Source organism: Melanerpes formicivorus, unplaced genomic scaffold (assembly GCF_026170545.1).
Source record: "Melanerpes formicivorus ecotype bairdi unplaced genomic scaffold, bMelFor1.0.p_v2 SCAF_12, whole genome shotgun sequence".
NCBI lineage: Eukaryota > Metazoa > Chordata > Aves > Piciformes > Picidae > Melanerpes > Melanerpes formicivorus.
In genome coordinates, this window is record NW_027142364.1 from 338,655 (window position 1) to 357,637 (window position 18,983).

The window sequence follows — 18,983 nt, forward strand, 5'->3', positions numbered from 1 at the left end:
GTCACCCTTCAATTAAAGAAGTTCCTCCCCCTGTTCAGATGAACTTCTGATGTTCAGTTTGTGCCCACTGCCCCTTGGCCTGTCCCTGGGCACCACTGATCAAAGCCTGGTGCCACCCTCCTGCCACCCACCCTTGAAGCATTGATCAGCATTGATGAGATCCCCCTCAGGCTGCTCTGCTCCCCACTCCCCAGCCCCAACTCTCCTCAGCCTTTCCTCCTCACAGAGAGGTTTCCTTCTAGAATAAACCAAACCAGGTTGGAAGAGACCTTCAAGATCATCGTGTCCAACCCATCAATCAATCCAACACCACCTAATCAACTAACCCATGGCACCAAGCACCCCATCAAGTCTCCTCCTGAACACCTCCAGTGATGGTGACTCCACCACCTCCCTGGGCAGCCCATTCCAATGGGCAATCACTCTCTCTGTATAGAACTTCTTCCTAATATCCAACCTGAACTTCCCCTGGTGCAGCCTGAGACTGTGTCCTCTTGTTCTGGTATTGGCTGCCTGGGAGAAGAGACCAACCTCTGCCTGTCTACAACCTCCCTTCAGAGAGTTGTAGAGAGTGATAAGGTCACCCCTGAGTCTCCTCTTCTCCAGGCTGAGCAACCCCAGCTCCCTCCCCACCTCCCAGAGCTGCAGACAAGATGGTGAGCCCTGAGGCCAGGACATGTGCCCCAGATTGAAGCCCTAAGCTGAAGCCCATCCCTGCAGCACAACCCCCACCCCCCCTTTCATCACACCTCCCTGCTTTAACCTCTACCTCTGAGCTGCATCTGGGCAATTGCACTGCCAGAGGAAGGATCATTTAGGGACCCTCCTCCCACCTGCCCCTGCAGAGAGCTGCAAGCAGCCAACCTACTCTGTGCTCTTGGATCTTTAGTTTGCTGTTGTCATTTGCACTCATTTTGTTAGGTTTAATTGTTTTATTTGATATGATTTTGGAATGTTTAATTTTATTATTATTATTTTATTGACTTTATTCTTTTTATTTTAGTTTCCATTTCCATTTAATTTTTATAGCGTTTTATTGTTTTGTTTTCGTTTATTTTTCATTTTCATTTGAGCTAAATTTTTTCTTTTTATTTCCTTTTTTGTTTTGTTATTTTTTTAAATTATTTTTATTTTATTTTAATTTCTTAATTTTTTTATTTTATTTTTCCTATTTTTCTCAATTTTAATTTTTATTTTTATCTTAATTTTAATTTTAATTTTTATTTTTAATTTCTTTTTCATTTTCAATTTTTTTATTTTCTTTTTTATTTCTTTTTTATTTCTTTTTAATTTCATTTTAATGTCTTTTTAATTTATTTTTTATTTAATATTTTATTTCTTTTTATTTCTTTTTATTTTCTTTTTTATTTATTTTTATTTTAATTTTTAATTTTTTCCCTTTTAATTTCTTTTTATTTTTTATTTCCTTTTAATTTCTTTTTTTTGTTTCTTTTTTATTTCCTTTTAATATATTTTAATTTATTTTTATTTTCATTTTTTAATTTCCTTTTTATTTCCTTTTAATTTCCTTTTAATCTCCTTTTTATTTCTTTTTTTATTTCCTTTTAATATCTTTTTATCTCTTTTTTATTTACTTTATTTCTTATTTTATATTTTTTAATTATTATTATTTTTATTAATTTTTGTTGTATTTTCTTTTTCTTTTATTTTTTGTTTTGTAATTACTTTTATTAATTTTTTGCTGTATTTTCTTTTTCTTTTAATTTTTATGGGGTGGGGGGGGTTGTTAATTTTATTTTTATTTTTATTTTTTCATTTTCTTTTTTTTTAAATTTTATTTTCACTTTATGTTTTAATTTTTAATTGTTTAAAATTTAAATGGAATTTAATTTTCTCTTATTTTTAATTTATTTTTTAATTTAATTAAATTTAAATTTTAAATTTAATTTTATTTATTTTTTAAAAATTTAATTTAATTTAATTTTTTAAAATTTAATTTAATTTAATTTTTAATTTAATTTAATCTAATTTTTAATTTAATTTAATTTAATATATTTTTTAATTTAATTTAATTTAATTTCTTTTTAAATTATTTTGTTTTATTTTATTTTATTTTATTTTATTTTATTATTCTCGACGAATTCTTTCAAATCCAAACCGCGTTTTTTAAGCCCTCCAGCTCCCCTATGATGAAAGCAGTTCAGACAACTGCCCTGACATCAGCAGGGCTCCTGCCTTCCTCTTTCAGCTCTTTTCACCTGCTTCACCCCGGGGCCGTTCAGCTGCTTGCTCACAATTTCCCACATGGCCTCCCCGGGGAGGGCAGGGCAGGGCTGCCACCATTCCAGCCCTCACCCCAAGACCCTGAGAGCCTGGCACAGGCTGCCCAGGGAGGTGGTGGAAGCCTCCTGCCTGGAGGTGTTTGCAGCCAGGCTGGATGTGGCTGTGAGCAACCTGCTGTGGTGTGAGGTGTCCCTGCCCACGGCAGGGGGGTTGGAGCTGGCTGAGCCTTGAGGTCCCTTCCAGCCCTGACAGATCTGTGATTCTAAGACCACCCAAGGCTGCTCCTGTACCCCAACATTTACCATGGAAACATCCCAGACAGACACAGATTTGTCCTGGAGTGGCTGCTGGAGAAGCTGGAGCTGCATTTCCAGCTCCAAAAGCCCTCCAGGCTCACAGCATGCTTGGAGTAGGCAATGACCTGATTCCTTTCTTTCCCCTTCCCTTTTCTGGTATTTTTTTTAATCCTTTTTTTTCCCCTTCTTTTCCTGAGTGAAAGCACAGCAGGACCCCTGCCTAGCAGAGCCCAGCCCTGCCCAGAGCAGCAGCAGTGACGCTAATCCCTCTCCTGGGCTGCTAATCCCTCCCCTGCTCACCACCGCCACAAAGCTCAACCCTTTGCCCAAGGTAAAAGGACAAAGCCCCAGCAGCCTCCTGCCTGCCCCAGAGCCTCTCTGCCAACCTTCCATCAGGACAGAGGAGCCCAGCAGCATGGCACTGGGGCTTCCAGCTCACTTCTGGAGACAGTTCACCCACTGCAGGGTCACAGAATCATGTTAGGGGCTGGAAGGGACCTCCAGAGATCATCCAATCCAAGCCCTTCTGCCAGAGCAGCATCACCTAGAGCACATCATACAGGAACACATCCAGGCAGGTCTTGAATGTCTCCAAAGGGGCAGATCCTCCAAGGATGCCCTTTGGAGAAGTGCTGCTGTGCACTGCCAACCAGTTTGGGCTTGTTTGGTCAAAGCATCCAACTGTTTTGGTTGCACTCCAGAGACCTTTTCAAGGTCCCATCAAGGCCAGTCATGGACCCAGCACTGCCAGCTCACCACTAAACCACCTCCCTCAGCAGCACATCTGCAAAGCTTCCCACAGAGTCATGAAGGTTGGCAAAGACCTCTAAGGTCACTGAGTCCAACACCACAACCACCACCAAACCATGGCCTGAATTTCCCTCCTGGGATGGGGACTCCACCACTGCCCTGGGCAGCCTGGGCCAGAGCTTGACAACCCTTTGGGGGAAGAAATTGTTCCTCATGTCCAACCTAAACCTCCCCTGGAGCAACTTGAGGCTGTTTCCTCTCATTCTCTCACTTGTTCCTTTGGGAGAAGAGCCAAACCCCCACCTGGCTCCAACCTCCTTTCAGGGAGCTGTAGAGAGCCAGAAGGTCTCCCCTCAGCCTCCCCTTCCCCAGGCTGAGCACCCCCAGCTCCCTCAGCTGCTCCTTACCAGACCCTTCCCCAGGTTTGTTGCCTTTCTTTGGACAAGCTCCAGCACCTCAATGTCCCTCCTGGAGTGAGTGGCCCAAAACTGAACCCAGAATTCAAACTGTGTCCTCATCAGTGCCCAGCACAGGAGGGGAATCCCTGTCCTGTGGTGCTGGCCACGCTCCTGCTGGTGCAAGCCACTGCTGGGTCACACCAGCCTCCCCCAGCAGCAGGGTCTGTCTCAGGCTCTCAGCCCAGGTACCAGCTGTCCTGTCCTCCTTCCCCACAGGTCCCATGCCACAAAGCCACACCAGGGCTTGTCCCTCTGCAAGCTGGGGAGCTGGGGTGTGAAGCACACATGTGGAAGCAGAGCCCTGTGTGAAGCACAGCCCTGGAGAGGGGCAAACAGCTCCCTGCAGAGCCCGGTCCAGGGACATCTCCAGACAGAAGTGCTGTGTTTGGATTTCCAGAGCTCAGCTTGGCATTTACTCAGCACACTCCTGCCCAGGGTGCTCAGGCAGTGTTGTGTCTGTGGTCAAGAGGCAGTACTGACAATGCCAAATCATGGAATCATTAGGCATGGAAACGACCTCTAAGCTCACTCAGTCCAAACCCCAACCCAGCACCACCAGGGCCTTCAAGCCATGACCTGAAGTGCAAGGCACACAATGCCAGCGTGGCAGGGTTGGAAGGGACCTCTGGAGATCACCAAGTCCAAACCCTCTGCTTGCTGAACTTCCTGCAGTGCAAAACCCCTCCTGCAAAAATGAGCTCAGAAGCTGCTCAGGAGAAGCTCACCCGAGCCTTTGCCTCAGCCTGGAGAGCATCAACAAGTCAGAGCCCCCAGCTCCCCCCATTGTCCCCAGTCCTCCAGCTGCCTGCAAGTGCTTCATCTAACTGCACCCTTGGATGGAGGGCTGGACAGCCTGGAAGTGGCCACAGCAACACATGGAGCCGGCTGCAAACCAGCCTGGTGGGGGTGATCCCTCTCACCAAACCAGCCTCATGCTGCTGCTGGGCCAGAGCAGCAGTTTGGAAGAGCAGCAGCTCTGGAGACTTGGTCCATGAGGAGGGCTCAAAGATGATCAGAGAGCTGGATGAGCTCCCAGGCTGGGAGAGTTGGGGCTGCTCAGCCAGGAAAAGAAAAATCTCCAGAGAGTCCTTAGAGCTGTGTTGCAATGTTTGAAGGGGACCTGCAGGAAGGTTGGGGAGGGAATTCTGACAAGGGCTTGGAGTGACAGGATGAGAGACAAGGGTTTGGAACTGGAGCAGGGCAGAGTTAGGTTGAACATCAGGAGGGAGTTCTGCACTGTGAGGCTGGGGAGACACTGGCGCAGGCTGCCCAGGGAGGTGGTGGAGGCTCCATCCCTGCAGACATCCAAGGTCAGGCTTGATGGAGCCCTGAGCAACCTGCTCTAGTTGAGGATGTCCCTGCTGACTGCAGGGGAGGTGGACTGCATCATAGAATCAAGCAGGTTGGAAAAGACCTCAGAGATCATCAAGTCCAAGCTGTGACCTAATCCCTAACACCTCCTGACAACCAAACCATGGCTCCAAGTGCCACATCCAAGCCTTTTGTGAGCACCTCCAGGGACAGGGTCTCCACTGCCTCCCTGGGCAGCACATCCCAATGGCCAATCTCTTTTGCTGGGAAGAACTTTCTCCTCACCTCCCCTGGCACAGCTTGAGACTGTGTCCTCTTGTGCTGGTGCTGGGTGCCTGGGAGAAGAGACCAACCCCCACCTGGCTACAACCTCCCTTCAGGGAGTTGGAGAGAGCAAGAAGGTCTCCCCTGAGCCTCCTCTTCTCCAGGCTAAGCAACCCCAGCTCCCTCAGCCTCTCCTCACAGGGCTGTGCTCCAGACCCCTCCCCAGCTTTGTTGCCCTTCTCTGGACACCTTCCAGCACCTCAACATCCTTCCTAAACTGAGGATGAGGTTCAAAGGTCCCTTCCAAGCCAATACATTCTGTGTTTCTCTGCCCACTAAAACCCCAAAGAACAGGAGAAGAAGAAGAAGGAGGAGAAAAAACCAGACACCCAAGAGCAAAGATTTCTGTGGATGCTGACATCTGCTGTGCAGCTTCCAGCTGTGTGTCTGGAGCTGTCCCACACCCACAGGCACAGGCAGCTGTGCCCAGCAGCTGCCTGCACAGGGCTGGTTGGTTGATGTTACCAAGTGGTTGATGTTACCAGGTAACATCAGTGAATGGTTTCCAAGTAACCAGGCAGCAGAAGCCCTTTTGTGATCCACTGCATTGATTTCCCAGGCTGAGGCCAGTAACCTGGAGCTGAACCAGCAGCAAACAGCTCATCCTAACCACCAAGGGCAGGGAGCAGTGGCCAGGGCTGACGAGATGATGCAAAACTACAACCCAGGAGGCTGCACCTCAACCTCAGGAGAAGCTTCTTTGCTGCGAGGGTGCTGGAGCAAGACCTGATGGGACTCAACACCTCCAGCCTGAACTCTTCTGAAACCAAAGCCTCAAGCCATGCACTGCCACAAGCTGCTCACCTCCAGCCCATGGCCAAGGGCAGCCAAGCTTGGACACTGGAGAAACCTCCTGAGAGGATGGGGTGGGGTGGATGGGAGCAGCCCCAGGGTCAGGGGGCTCAGTGCCCATGGTAGGAGCTGAGCAAACCTCAGCTGAGGCACCAAAGCCTTTGATGAAGGACATTTGCAGCCACCCTCAGCACTCTGGAGCCCACAGGACACCAGCTGGGTTTGGGAAGGGATGGGATGGGATGCACCTTGCTGCTTTTGCTCTTTGGACCTCTAAGCACAGGCTCGCAGCCCTAGGGCTCTTCTCCAGGCTCTCAGCCTCAGGGCTCTCAGCCTTTGCTCCTCACAGAGCTGCTCCAGGCAGTTTTGCAGCCTCCCCTGGACTCTCTCCAGGCAGTTTCCTGTCCCTCTTGAGCTGGGGAGCCCAGAACTGGCCCCAGGACTACAGCTGTGGCCTGACTAGAGCAGAGTAGAAGGGAAGTAGAACCTTGCTCACTCTGCTACCCACACTCTTCTTCAAGCCCTCCAGGGATAGGCTGTGAGGGCTCACTGCTGGCTCATGGTGACCTTGTTGTCCACCAGCACTTCAAGGTCCTTCTCCACAGAGCTCAGGTGGTATTGCCCTGGCAATGAACAGAGTGAGGGACCCACACACACTTGGAGGCACCAAGTCTCCCCAGAGCCCAGCCCTGCACACTGCTGTGACACAGCTTTCAATCCCAGGTGACACTGTCCCCCCCTGCTCAGGCAGGAGTGGAGCCAACACCACCATCCCCCCAGCACTGGTGGCTCCACCAGCTTGTACTGGCAGCCCAAGCTACCCCTTTGCAGCTCAGGGTACCCTGAGGCACCAAAAGACCTTCCCCTTGAGCAGGCTCTTCCAAGCAGAGGGCACATCCCCTTCCCATGGGAGCTTCCTGCTGGTGTCCCACAGGCAGGGCTGTGGGATCATGGCTCCAGGATGCCCACAGCACTCTCCCTGGCACCATCCACCTACCAGCAGCCCCCAGCAGCAGCTGCTGCTGCTAGATGCCAGCCACCACCACGCAAACAACCAGGCAGCACCACCTGCAAGCAGCCCCAGGAGGGGAGAGGCTGGGAAGCAGGACTCAGCCCAGCACTTGCCAGGGCTAGGAGCCTGCAGCCAACTGGGAATGGCAGCTTCCTGCTGGGAAGGAGCAACTGGAGCAGCAGGATCCAAGCAGGTGGCACAGACACAGGGCTGCTTACCAATCCTCTGCCACTTGGCAGTGCCTCACCAAGGGAAAGAAGATCTCATTCTCTCTTGCTAGAGGAGGGAGCTGCACTGCTCCTCATCCTCCCCCTCCTCCATCCATCCTTCCCCCATTCAGCTCCCTAACATTGGGTGGGGGGAGGGAAAAAAGGGCATTTTTTCTTGTCAGCCTCTGCTGTGGGCAAAGGCAAGGAAATGCTAACCAGAGAGATCCATCAGATGGTAGAGATGGGAACAAGAGTTTGGTCTGTGCCTGAGGAACCAAAGGGGCTGACAGGCAGGCACAGGCCAAGGTGCTCTTTGGTTCAGCATCAGGAAGGCAAAAAGAGACACAAAGGGAAAAGGAACCAAGAGAGGAACAGAGAGGAGGGAGGAGAGCAAGGGGAGGGAGGCACCTGGGATCCATTCTGACAATGAACAGGCAGGGGGGAAAATGACAATTGTTCAAGCCTCAAGAATAAAAGAGAGTGAGAGGCAGTGCCAGGGGATTTTTTCCATCCTGAAGTGGCCAAGGAGGAAGATTAGATTGTGTCTGAGAGGGTAATTTTGGTTTACAAGACAAGAAGCCAAGGGTTGAAATGGAGATGAATATCTGGCAATGGAAATTGAGAACACTCTGACTGTGCAGGAATCCTAACCCCATTCAGCTCCTGCCTCCAGGAAGGCTGTGTGGTGGGAAGAGCACCCCAGGGCTTTGCTGGCTGCCTGCAAGCCTGAAATCATTCCTGTAATGAGGAAGGAAGAGCAGACAGAGGGGAGCTGAGCAATGCTCAGACATAGCTAAAGGCTTTGGGGCAAGAGGCTGGGGCCAGGCTCTGCTCAGTGGTGCCCAGGGACAGGCCAAGGGGCACAAAGTGGCACCCAGGAGGTTGCATCTGAGCAGGAGGAGAAAGTTGTTTGGTGTGAGGGTGCTGGAGGCCTGGAGCAGGCTGCCCAGAGAGGTTGTGGAGTCTCCTGGTGTGGAGAGCTTCCAACCCCCCCTGGGCACTGTGCTGCTGGGCAAGCTGCTGTGGGTCCCCTGCTGGAGCAGGGCTGGACTGGGTGAGCTCCAGAGCTCCCTTCCAGCCCCTACCCTGCTGGGATTCTCCCAAGGCAGCTGCAGAGCTTTCTCCTCCTTGCTGGTTTTGCCTTTAAGAGCTTTGCTCAGGCCACCCTGCCCCCTTGCCAGCACAGCAGAGCCCAGTGCTCACATGCTCAGCACCAGCAGTGACTTCAAAACTCCTTCTCCATCCCCAGGAGCCTGCAGATGGGACACTCCTGCAGTGTTTAACCAGAGCTTTTCCTTTCCTCAGCTCCACTCCATGCTGCTGCCAGGGCTGCTTCCCCCTGCAAGAGCTTTCTGCAGACCTCTGCTGCCTCAGCAGCTCCGTTGGGGTGGCCAATTGTAATCCCTTGGTCATTAAGGGCTCATCTCACCCAGCTGACAGAAAACCCTTTGCAAGCTGAGGAGCACACAGTCATAGAACCACTCAGGTTGGAGAAGACCTCAGAGATCATCAAGTCCAACCCATGACCTAATCCATAACACCTCCTGACAACTAAGCCATGGCTCCAAGTGCCTCATCCAAGCCTTTTGTGAACCCCTCCAGGGACAGGGACTCCACCACCTCCCTGGGCAGCACATCCCAATGTCCAATTCCTCTCTCTTTCTGGGAAGAAAGACTAATTAGACTAATTATTTACAGAATGAGAGAATCCCAACGTGGTGGGAGGGTGGAAAGGACCTCCTGCTTTCATCCAACTGTCCTATGAGGACAGGCTGAGGGAGTTGGGGTTGTTCAGCCTGGAGAAGAGAATGCTTCCAGGAGACCTTCTTGTGGCCTTCCAGGATCTGAAGGGGGCTCCAGGAAAGCTGGGGAGGGACTTTTGAGGGTGTCAAGGAGTGATAGGACTGGGGGGGATGGAGCAAAACTAGAAGTGGGGAGATAGTCCTTGCTTCCAAGCCAGTGGTGCCCAGGCTGGAGCTCATTTAGCAGCAGTGGGGACTGCCAAAGACCTCCAAGATGGAGATTCAGACTGAAGGGAAGGAAGAAATGTTTGACAGGGAGGGTGGGGAGAGCCTGGCTCAGGCTGCTCAGAGAGCTGGGAGCTGCCCCATGCCTGGCACCACTGCAGGTCAGGTTGTTTGGGGCTGTGAGCAGCCTGCTCTGGCTGGGGATGTCCCTGCTGGCTGCAGGGGGGTGGCACTGGGTGACCTTGGAAGCTCCTTCCCATCCTGGCTCATTCTGAAGTCCTCATCCAGCCTCTTGCAGTCATCTGCTGCCTCCTTAATGGCTTTTGCAGCAACTTACAGTTTAATTATCCCCTCAGAAGGGGAAGGGGAAGTGCTGACAGTGCATCCAGGGCTGGGCAAGACCAACAGGAAGATCTACATTCTTCTCCAGTCTCCAGCAGATTCCTCCTGTGTGGGCAGTGGGACCTGCACAGCCTTGCCCTGTGCCCTCCTGCCTGCTCTTCTATGTTGGGTTATGGGCAGCATCCCAAGGCTGAGCTGGGTTAGCCTTGCAGCAAAGTCTTAGGAGAGGTGAGAGCAAGGGGGGCGTGAGATGAGCCTGGAGCAGAGAGCTCTCAGGAGGAGCAGGCACAGGGATCCCAAGGAGCCAGGAGAGGAAAGCCAGAGGGCAACACAGCAGGACACTGAGGGACTGGAATGGGTCCAGAGAAGGACAACAGAGCTGGGGAAGGGTCTGGAGAGCAGGGCTGGGGAGGAGCAGCTGAGGGAGCTGGGGGTGTTCAGCCTGGAGCAGAGGAGGCTGAGGGAGACCTCATTGCTCTCTGCAGCTCCCTGAGAGGAGGCTGCAGCCAGGGGGGGGTTGGGCTCTGCTCCCTTGGAACAAGAGATAGAACAAGAGATAATGGCCTCAAGTTGTGCCATGGGAAGGTTAGGTTGCAGAGGAGGAACAATTTCTTTGCTGCCAGAGTGGTCAGGGCCTGGCAGAGGCTGCCCAGGGAGGTGGTGGAGTCCCCATGCCTGGAGCTGTTCAAGAAACCTGTGCCCATGGCACTTGGGGCCAGGATTTGGTGGCCATGGTGGTGCTGGGTTGAAGGTTGGCCTGGATGAGCTTGGAGGTCTCTTCCAACCCAAACAATTCTCTGAAGCTTGGCAGAAGCCATCCAGAGGGAGGATTTGGGCAAACATCAGCATGGTGACATTTCAGTGGCCAGCTGCTGAGGAGGCAACAGGGAACAGCAGAACCCTGCAGCCCCTCGTGGCACCCTCAGACCTTGGGCCCCTCCAGCGAGGCACCTGGGGGTCACAACAGGAGGAAGGTTCTCATGTTGTGGCCAAGCACCTCAGTGTTCCCTGGGACAAGCAACCCTTCATCTCCCTCTCTTCATCTCCCTCCATCTCTCCCTCTCTATCCATCCCTCCATCCATCTCTCTATCCATCCCTCCATCCCTCCATCCATCTCTCTATCCATCCCTCCATCCCTCCATCCATCTCTCTATCCATCCCTCCATCCATCCCTCCATCCATCTCTCTATCCATCCCTCCATCCATCCCTCCATCCATCTCTCTATCCATCCCTCCATCCATCCCTCCATCCATCTCTCTATCCATCCCTCCATCCATCTCTCTCTCCATCCCTCCATCCATCTCTCTCTCCATCCCTCCATCCCTCCCTCCCTCTCTCCATCCCTCCCTCCCTCTCCATCTGTGCATCCACCCATCCACCCATCTCTCTCTCTCTCTCCATCTTTCTACCCTCTGTCCCACTCTCTCTCTCTCTCTCTCTCTCCCTACTCCCCCCCCCCCCCATCTATTTATCCATCAGGCAGCAGAAGCAGCAAGAGGCTTTTTGACGGGAAACCAGAGGATTTAAATAAGATCTCTGCACTCACACACACAATGACTAAAGCATTTTCTTCTCCACACCCACAGAAGAATCATCAGCCTCAGAGGAGCTTGGCAGCAACCAGATCATGCTGGTTTGCTGCTTGCTCCCACCCCTCTTTAATTGCCCTGTGCTGGTGGGAAGCCAGAAACACAAACCCAAGGGGTGGCTCTCACATGGATTGGTCCTACTGAAGCAGCCCTGGGGGTAGGTGACCCCCAGGACCTCATCTCACGAGCACCCATGGGGGGATGTGCTGGTGGCTGGGGGGTCCTGGGTTGGTGGGTTGGGCCATGGATGCCAATCTCTACCAGAAGCACAAACCCAAGGGGATGGAGCTCACATGGATCTGCCCTACTGAAGCATCTCTGGTGGTAGGTGACCTCCAGGATGCTGTTTCACAAGCTCCTGTGGGCTGCCAAGGAGGGATGTGCCTTGGGGGGAGGGGTCTTAGGTTGGTGGGAGCATGGCTCAGCCCCCTGCAGGGCATCCCCAGTACTTGGTGCCCACACCATGGTGCCCACAGCCATGCTGGCAGCCTCAGGGGGAGGGAGGTGTGTGTGGGAGGCAAATCCCAGACCTCCCCCCAAGGCATCTCCAACCATTCCAGCATGCAAAGGCCATGCAGAGAGCATAGATGGGGGGGAAGGAGATGGGGCTGGGGGAAGGGGAGAGAGGGCTTGGGATGGAGCTGGGAGACTCAGGAAGGGCAGCTGGGAAAAGCATCTGCAGGTGCAGAGAGCTTCACACAGCTGTCTCCACGGAGGCCCTCCAGCACTGCTAGAGAAGCAGGGAATGGTTTGGGTTGGAAAAGCCCTCTGAGCTCATGGGGGCCCAGCAGCAACCACCACGGCCGTGAAACCACGTCCCCAAGTGCCACATCCACATGGCTCCTCAACACCTCCAGGGGTAAGGAGGAAATGAGGCCTTGGGGCACCCCAGGCCTGCCACAGCCTTCCTCAACCAAGCCCCAAGGTGGTGATGCAGCCCCCAGCAGTCTGATGAGCCCTGGCATGGTTTCCTGCCTGTCAACTGCAGAGCCTTTGGGTCTATTGCTACCAAAAATGGAGGGGAGGGGAGGGGAGGGGAGGGGAGGGGAGGGGAGGGGAGGGGAGGGGAGGGGAGGGGAGGGGAGGGGAGGAAACCACCAACCAACGAACCCCAAAGTGTCCTCTCCTGAAGCTGGTGGTGGGGGAAAGAAGGTTGCTTAGAAACATCCCCATTAGTGCTCCACAGCTGCTCCTCTCTGCACAGCAGAGGAATCCAAGCTGGCATGTGCTCCCTCAGAGCAAACCAAACAAAGAGGCTGTTTCAAGGAACAACAAGAAGGTGTTCAAGGAACAAGGAGGTGGTGTTCCAGAACCCTGGGGCCGTGGCACTTAGGGCCCTGGCTTAGTGGCCGTGGAGGGGTTGGGTTGAAGGTTGGGCTCAGTGACCTTGGAGGGCATCTCCAACCCAAACAATTCTGTGGTTCTCTCAAACTCTCCCTGGCCCAGCTGCTTCCCAGGAAGCCCTCTTAGCCCACCCCCACTCCTGTGCTCCCCCCAAAGCCACAGAGAGCTGCCCTGAATCTCCTGAGCTGGTGGAAATGGCTGCACCTTGCCCACCTGGATCAAAAGGGGCCACAAGGGGCAAGTGTGGCTGCTGCTTGTTCCCAGCAAGGTGGGCTGGGACCCCCCACATCCCCACCCTGGGGGGGCAGAGGCTGTGCCTCAAGCCAGGAGAGTGTCTGAAGGGATCCCCTGGGCAACAACTGTGATGTGGCAAGGAAGTGATGGAGCCTCCACTTGGTGCCCAGGGCTTCACAGCCCTTTGGGGGAAGAAATTGTTCCTCATGCCCAACCTAAACCTCTCCAGGGGCAGCTTGAGGCTGTTTGCTCTCATCCTGTCACTTGGGAGAAGACACCAAGCCCCACCTGGCTCCAGCCTCCTTCCAGGGAGTTGGAGCCAGAAGGTCTCCCCTCAGCCCCAGCTCCCTCAGCTGCTCCTCACCTCTTCTCCACACCAGCAGGAGGTGAAAGATACCAAGCAGGAGACCTTCCCTGCTGCCGGTGGAACACCAGCAGAGACAAACCCAGGCACCGCTGCTCTGCTGAGAGCCGATAGGAGGTGGCTCCTGGGGTGATGCAGACCTCAGCTTGGCTGCAAGAAGGACAAGAAGCTAAGCATGGATGATGTGGGGAGCCAAGCAGGTGGCATCTGGCCCCCAGTTCTAGGCTCCTTTCCTTCTTCCCACCCTGGTGGGGCACTGGGTGCATCGGAGGTGGCTTCAGCTGAAGCTCCCCAGGACTTCTGAGGGGTGGTGTGGGGGGGGGAGGAGAGGCTGCATCCTCTGAGAAGTTGCAGATGACACATTCAGCTGGAGAGAAGGCAGCAGAGAGGAGCTGCAGCCAAGGCAGGGGCTGCAAGCTGGCTCCAGCAGATGGTGCCAGGCTCAGCCCCGGCCCCACGCCCCGGCCCTGCCGCCAGCCGGGCTCCGGCGTGCCACGATCCTGCCCACGCCAGCACTGCTGCCCCAGCACACAGCCTGCAGCCCAGGGAGGCTGGGGCACCCCCAGGGAACAGACAGACTCTTCACAGAAGCCCAGCCTGGTGGTAGGGTTTGGAAGGGAGCTCTGGAGCTCACCCAGCCCAAGCCCCTGCTCCAGCAGGGCACCCACAGCAGCTTGCCCAGCAGCACAGTGCCCAGGGGGGGTTGGAAGCTCTCCACACCAGGAGACTCCACAACCTCTCTGGGCAGCCTGCTCCAGGCCTCCAGCACCCTCACACCAAACAACTTTCTCCTCCTGCTCAGATGCAACCTCCTGGCTGCCACTTTGTGCCCCTTGGCCTGTCCCTGGGCACCACTGAGCAGAGCCTGGCCCCAGCCTCTTGCCCCCCAGCCTTTAGCTCCCCTCTGGGGATGCTCTTCTGCAGGCTCTCAGCCTTTGCTCCTCACAGAGCTGCTCCAGGCCCCTCAGCAGCTCTGCAGCCTCCCCTGGACTCTCTCCAGCAGGTCTCTGTCTCTCTTGAACTGGGCAGCCCAGAACTGGCCCCAGGACTGCAGCTGTGGCCTCACCAGGGCAGAGCAGAGGGGCAGCAGAACCTCCCTGGCCCTGCTGCCCACATTCTTCTCCATGCAGCCCAGGCCACCTTTGGCCTCCTTGTCCCCAGGGGCACACTGCTGGCTCATGGTGACTTTGCTGTCCCCCAGCACTCCCAGCTCCTTCTCCATGGAGCTGCTCTCCAGCAGGTTCCCCCTCCCTGTGCTGCTGCAGGAGGTTGTTCCTCCCCAGGGGCAGGAGCCTGCCCTTGCCCTGGCTGCACCTCCTGAGCTTCCTCTCCCCCAGCTCTCAGCCTGGCCAGGGCAGGCTGAAGCAGCACAGCCTGAGGGGGCTCAGCCTCTCCTCCCAGCTTGGTGCCATCACTAAACTGGCCAAGGGTCCACGGGTGGGGCAGAAGTGGCTGGGCAGAAGTGGCTGAGCAGAAGTGGCTGAGCAGAGTTGGCTGTGCTGGCAGCAGCTGCTGCTCTGTGCCTGGGTGGGGATGCTGCAGCGGGGGCAGCGCTGGAGTTGGTGTTCCCAGGGGGAAGAACTCTGCTGGAGGGGCTCCAGTTGCAGCAATCACATCCTGGATCGCTGCACAGCCCACAGCTCTGCTGCCCCCACCATGGCTCATCAGCCATGGGACCCGAGGAGGCAAGGGAGGAGGAGAAGGAACAATATTTGTCATGCTGCAGAGGAGTTTCCCAAGGGCAGAGCTTCACATGTCTGAGGGAATTACCTTGTCCTGGAGGGGGGTGGGGTGGATAAAATGAAATAAAATAATGAAACCCTGTAGTTTCTGAAGGATTGGAATGGATTAAGGGATTGGCAGAAAGGAGAGGGAGGAGCAGGACCTCTCCAGCACACCTCTGACCACCCTCCAGCACACCCCTGACCACCCTCCTCCTCCAGCACACCCCTGACCACCCTCCACCTGCCTGTGGGAGCTGAGCTCCTGGTGCTGCATCACTCTGAGGGTTGGGCACCCCAGGAACAGGTAGAGTCTGACCACCTTACACTGCCTAAGTCCATTCCCACTTCACAGAATCACAGAGCTGTCAGGGCTGGAAGGGAGCTCAAGGCTCAGCCAGCTCCAACCCCCCTGCCATGGGCAGGGACACCTCACACCACAGCAGGTTGCTCACAGCCACATCCAGCCTGGCTGCAAACACCTCCAGGCAGGAGGCTTCCACCACCTCCCTGGGCAACCTCTGCCAGGCTCTCACCGCCCTCATGGGCAACAACTTCTTCCTGACAGGTTGGATGGAGCTTTGAGCATCCTGGTCTAGCAGAAGCTCAACCTCCCCAGGAAGCTTGGTGATCTTTAAGGTTGCTCCCAGCCCAGCCCAGGGTGCGTGGCCATGGTGGTGCTGGGCTGCTGCTTGGACTGGGTGGCCTCAGAGGTCTCTCCCAGCCCGGTTTCCAACTCCCTCTGGCAAGCTGCAGCCTGTGGGTAGGCTTTGCACAGGAAATTGCTGGGTTTAACATCTCGGTGCTCACCGCGGCTCTTGCATCAGCTTAATGAGACACGAGAAACCCAGACCACACCGAAGGCAGGGCAGCTGCAGCCTCCTGGAGAGCCATTACGAACCGCAGAGCAGCGCAAATTAGCACCGAATTTGTTTACTCAACTGGTTCCTTTCTCTCCTCTCGAGTTATTCCTCCCTTTTCTTTGTGGCCATTACCTCCCAGCCCCCGGGGGGAAACCTCCTGGTGAATTCAGCGTCAATCCATTCTGCTCACTGGGTCGGGCTTAATTGACGGCAATACAGTGAAGACCAGACGAGGAGCCATAAAAAACCAAGCTGAGGTGGAGAGCCGCTGAGATAATCTGTCATTTGGCATCCAAATAACTGTGCCATTTGCATGCCAGGGCTTAAACCAGCTGCGAGCTGCGGGCAGGGCGTCAATAAATCACAGAGTCTGAAATATCTGCGGTAGGCATCACAGCATCCCTGAACTCCAGCAGGGCAGGGGCTGGAAGGGAGCTCTGGAGCTCCCCCAGCCCAAGCCCCTGCTCCAGCAGGGCACCCCCAGCAGCTTGCCCAGCAGCACAGTGCCCAGGGGGGGTTGGAAGCTCTCCACAACAGGAGACTCCACAACCTCTCTGGGCAGCCTGCTCCAGCCCTCCAGCACCCTCACACCAAACAACTTTCTCCTCCTGCTCACATGGAACCTCCTGGCTGTCACTTTGTGCCCCTTGGCCTGTCCCTGGGCACCACTGAGCAGAGCCTGGCCCCAGCCTCTTGCTCCCCAGCCTTTAGCTCTTGCTGAGCATTGCTCAGCTCCCCTCTGGGGCTGCTCTTCTGCAGGCTCTCAGCCCCAGGGCTCTCAGCCTTTGCTCCTCACAGAGCTGCTCCAGGCCCCTCAGCAGCTCTGCAGCCTCCCCTGGACTCTCTCCAGCAGGTCTCTGTCTCTCTTGAGCTGGGGAGCCCAGAACTGGCCCCAGGACTGCAGCTGTGGCCTCACCAGGGCAGAGCAGAGAGGAGGAGAACCTTCCTTGCCCTGCTGGCCACACTCTTCTCCATGCAGCCCAGGCCACCTTTGGCCTCCTTGTCCCCAGGGGCACACTGCTGGCTCCTGGTGACTTTGCTGGCCCCCAGCACTCCCAGCTCCTTCTCCATGGAGCTGCTCTCCAGCAGGTTCCCCCTCCCTGTGCTGCTGCAGGAGGTTGCTCCTCCCCAGGGGCAGGAGCCTGCCCTTGCCCTGGCTGCACCTCCTGAGCTTCCTCTCCCCCAGCTCTCAGCCTGGCCAGGGCAGGCTGCAGGCAGCACAGCCTGGGGGGGTTTCAGCCACCCTATGATGAATGCTTGGAGCATGATGCAAGGACAAGAAGACACAACTGACACACTGGTGAGAGATACCTGCTCTCACTCACAGCCCTCCAAAAGCAGAAGAGATTTGTCTTCTACTCCCAAACTATGAACTACTCAGAGAACCATTTTGGTTGGAAAAGACCTCTAAGAGCACCAGGTCCCAGTGTCACCCAAGCAGGCTTTGGGGATGCAGTTCCAGCATCAATAATCCCAGGCTGGCTCAGAAGAGCTTTGCTCTTTAACAGAAGCTTCCAGCCCCCAGGTCAGCCGAGGCTGCTCAAAGCAGTGGAAGAAAGCCCAGGAGAAATTCATTATCCTGATGGCAGCCACACCTCCCAGGCAGGGCTCAGGGCCTTTGCAGGGCTCTGACCCCCTCCCAGGCAGGGCTGCCTCCTTTACAAGTGCTCAGCAGCTCTGCCAAGGACCTTTCCAGGGAGGGGGAATGGCTGTGGGGTACATCCCAGGAGGAGGTTTGTTCTTCTCCCCATCCAATGAGCCTGGGAGAGGAGCTGCTCTGGAGCACCTCCGGCCTCTGGGTGGGACCTGCCTGCACAGCCCACAGGAGGGAACCAGAGCCAGGAGAGGTCTGTACTTGTTGGCAAATCATAGAATCACAGAACTGCTTGGCTTGGAAAAGACCTCCAAGATCATCCAGTCCAAGCCTCAGCCCAGCACTGCCAGCTCAGCACCAACCCATGGCTCTTAGCACCACAGCCACACAGCTTTGAAACCCCTCCAGGGATGGGGACTCTACCACTGCCCTGGGCGGCCTGGGCCAGGCTTTGACAACCTTTCTGTGGCAGAAATTGTTCCTCATGGCCAACCTAACCCTCCCCTGGGGCAACTTGAGACCTCTTGTCTTATCTCTTGTTCCAAGGGAGCAAAGCCCAACCCCCACCTGGCTGCAGCCTCCTCCCAGGGAGCTGCAGAGAGCAATGAGGTCTCCCTCAGCCTCCTCTCCTCCAGGCTGAACACCCCCAGCTCCCTCAGCTGCTCCTCCCCAGCCCTGCTCTCCAGACCCTTCCCCAGCTCTGTTGTCCTTCTCTGGACCTGCTCCAAGCCCTCAGTGTCTTTCTTGGAGTGAGGGCCCCAGAACTGGACCCAGGATTGGAGTCCCCACAGATTCCTTCACTACCTTTGCCAGGGAATCCTTTCTCAGGCAGAGGAGCAGGGGGAGAAATTCTTTGTGCCATGATGCTTCTCTTGTGCCTTTCATGGTCCATGTCTGGTGTGCAGATCCCACAGAGCACTGCTCTGACCATGCTACCATTCCAGGGGAGGGGAAGGAGACATCCCACTGGATCCACCAGAGACAGCCACCCACCAGCACACTGCAATGAAGCAGCAGCTGCTCATTAATACAGATCAGAGAATCACAGAGCTGTCAGGCTTGGAAGGAACTTCAAGGATCAGCCAGTCCCAACCCCCTGCCATGGGCAGTGACACCTCACACCACAGCAGGTTGCTCACAGCCACCTCCAACCTGGCTGCAAACACCTCCAGGCAGGAGGCTTCCACCACCTCTCTACCACTGTTCCTGCAGGTGGGAAACTGACTAAGCACACGTGAGGGTGGTGAGAGACACTGGAACAGGCTGCCTGGAGAAGCTGTGGATGCTCCATTCCTGAAGCTGCCCAGAGTTAGGTGGGGTGGAGCTCTGGGCAACCTGGTCTAGGAGGAACTGAACCTACCCAGGGATTGAAGCCTGAGCAGGGGACATTGGTTATCTTCACAGGGAGGGTGGTGAGGTGTGGTAGTTTTCAACCCACCACATGAGGCATTGGAACGAGTTCTGGATGCTCCACCCCTGGAAGTGTTAAAAACCAGGCTGGATGGGGCTTTGAGAAGCCTGCTGTAGTGGGAAGTGAACCTTCCCAAGGAACTAAATGATCTTTAAG

At 54.7% G+C, this 18,983-nt stretch overlaps 1 protein-coding gene across 2 annotated transcripts in view; it reads right to left on the reverse strand.

Annotated features, from left to right (window-relative positions):
• Positions 1-18,983, reverse strand: part of KCNAB1 (potassium voltage-gated channel subfamily A regulatory beta subunit 1) — an 80,673-nt gene that overhangs the window by 30,769 nt on the left and 30,921 nt on the right. The window lies entirely within an intron of this gene.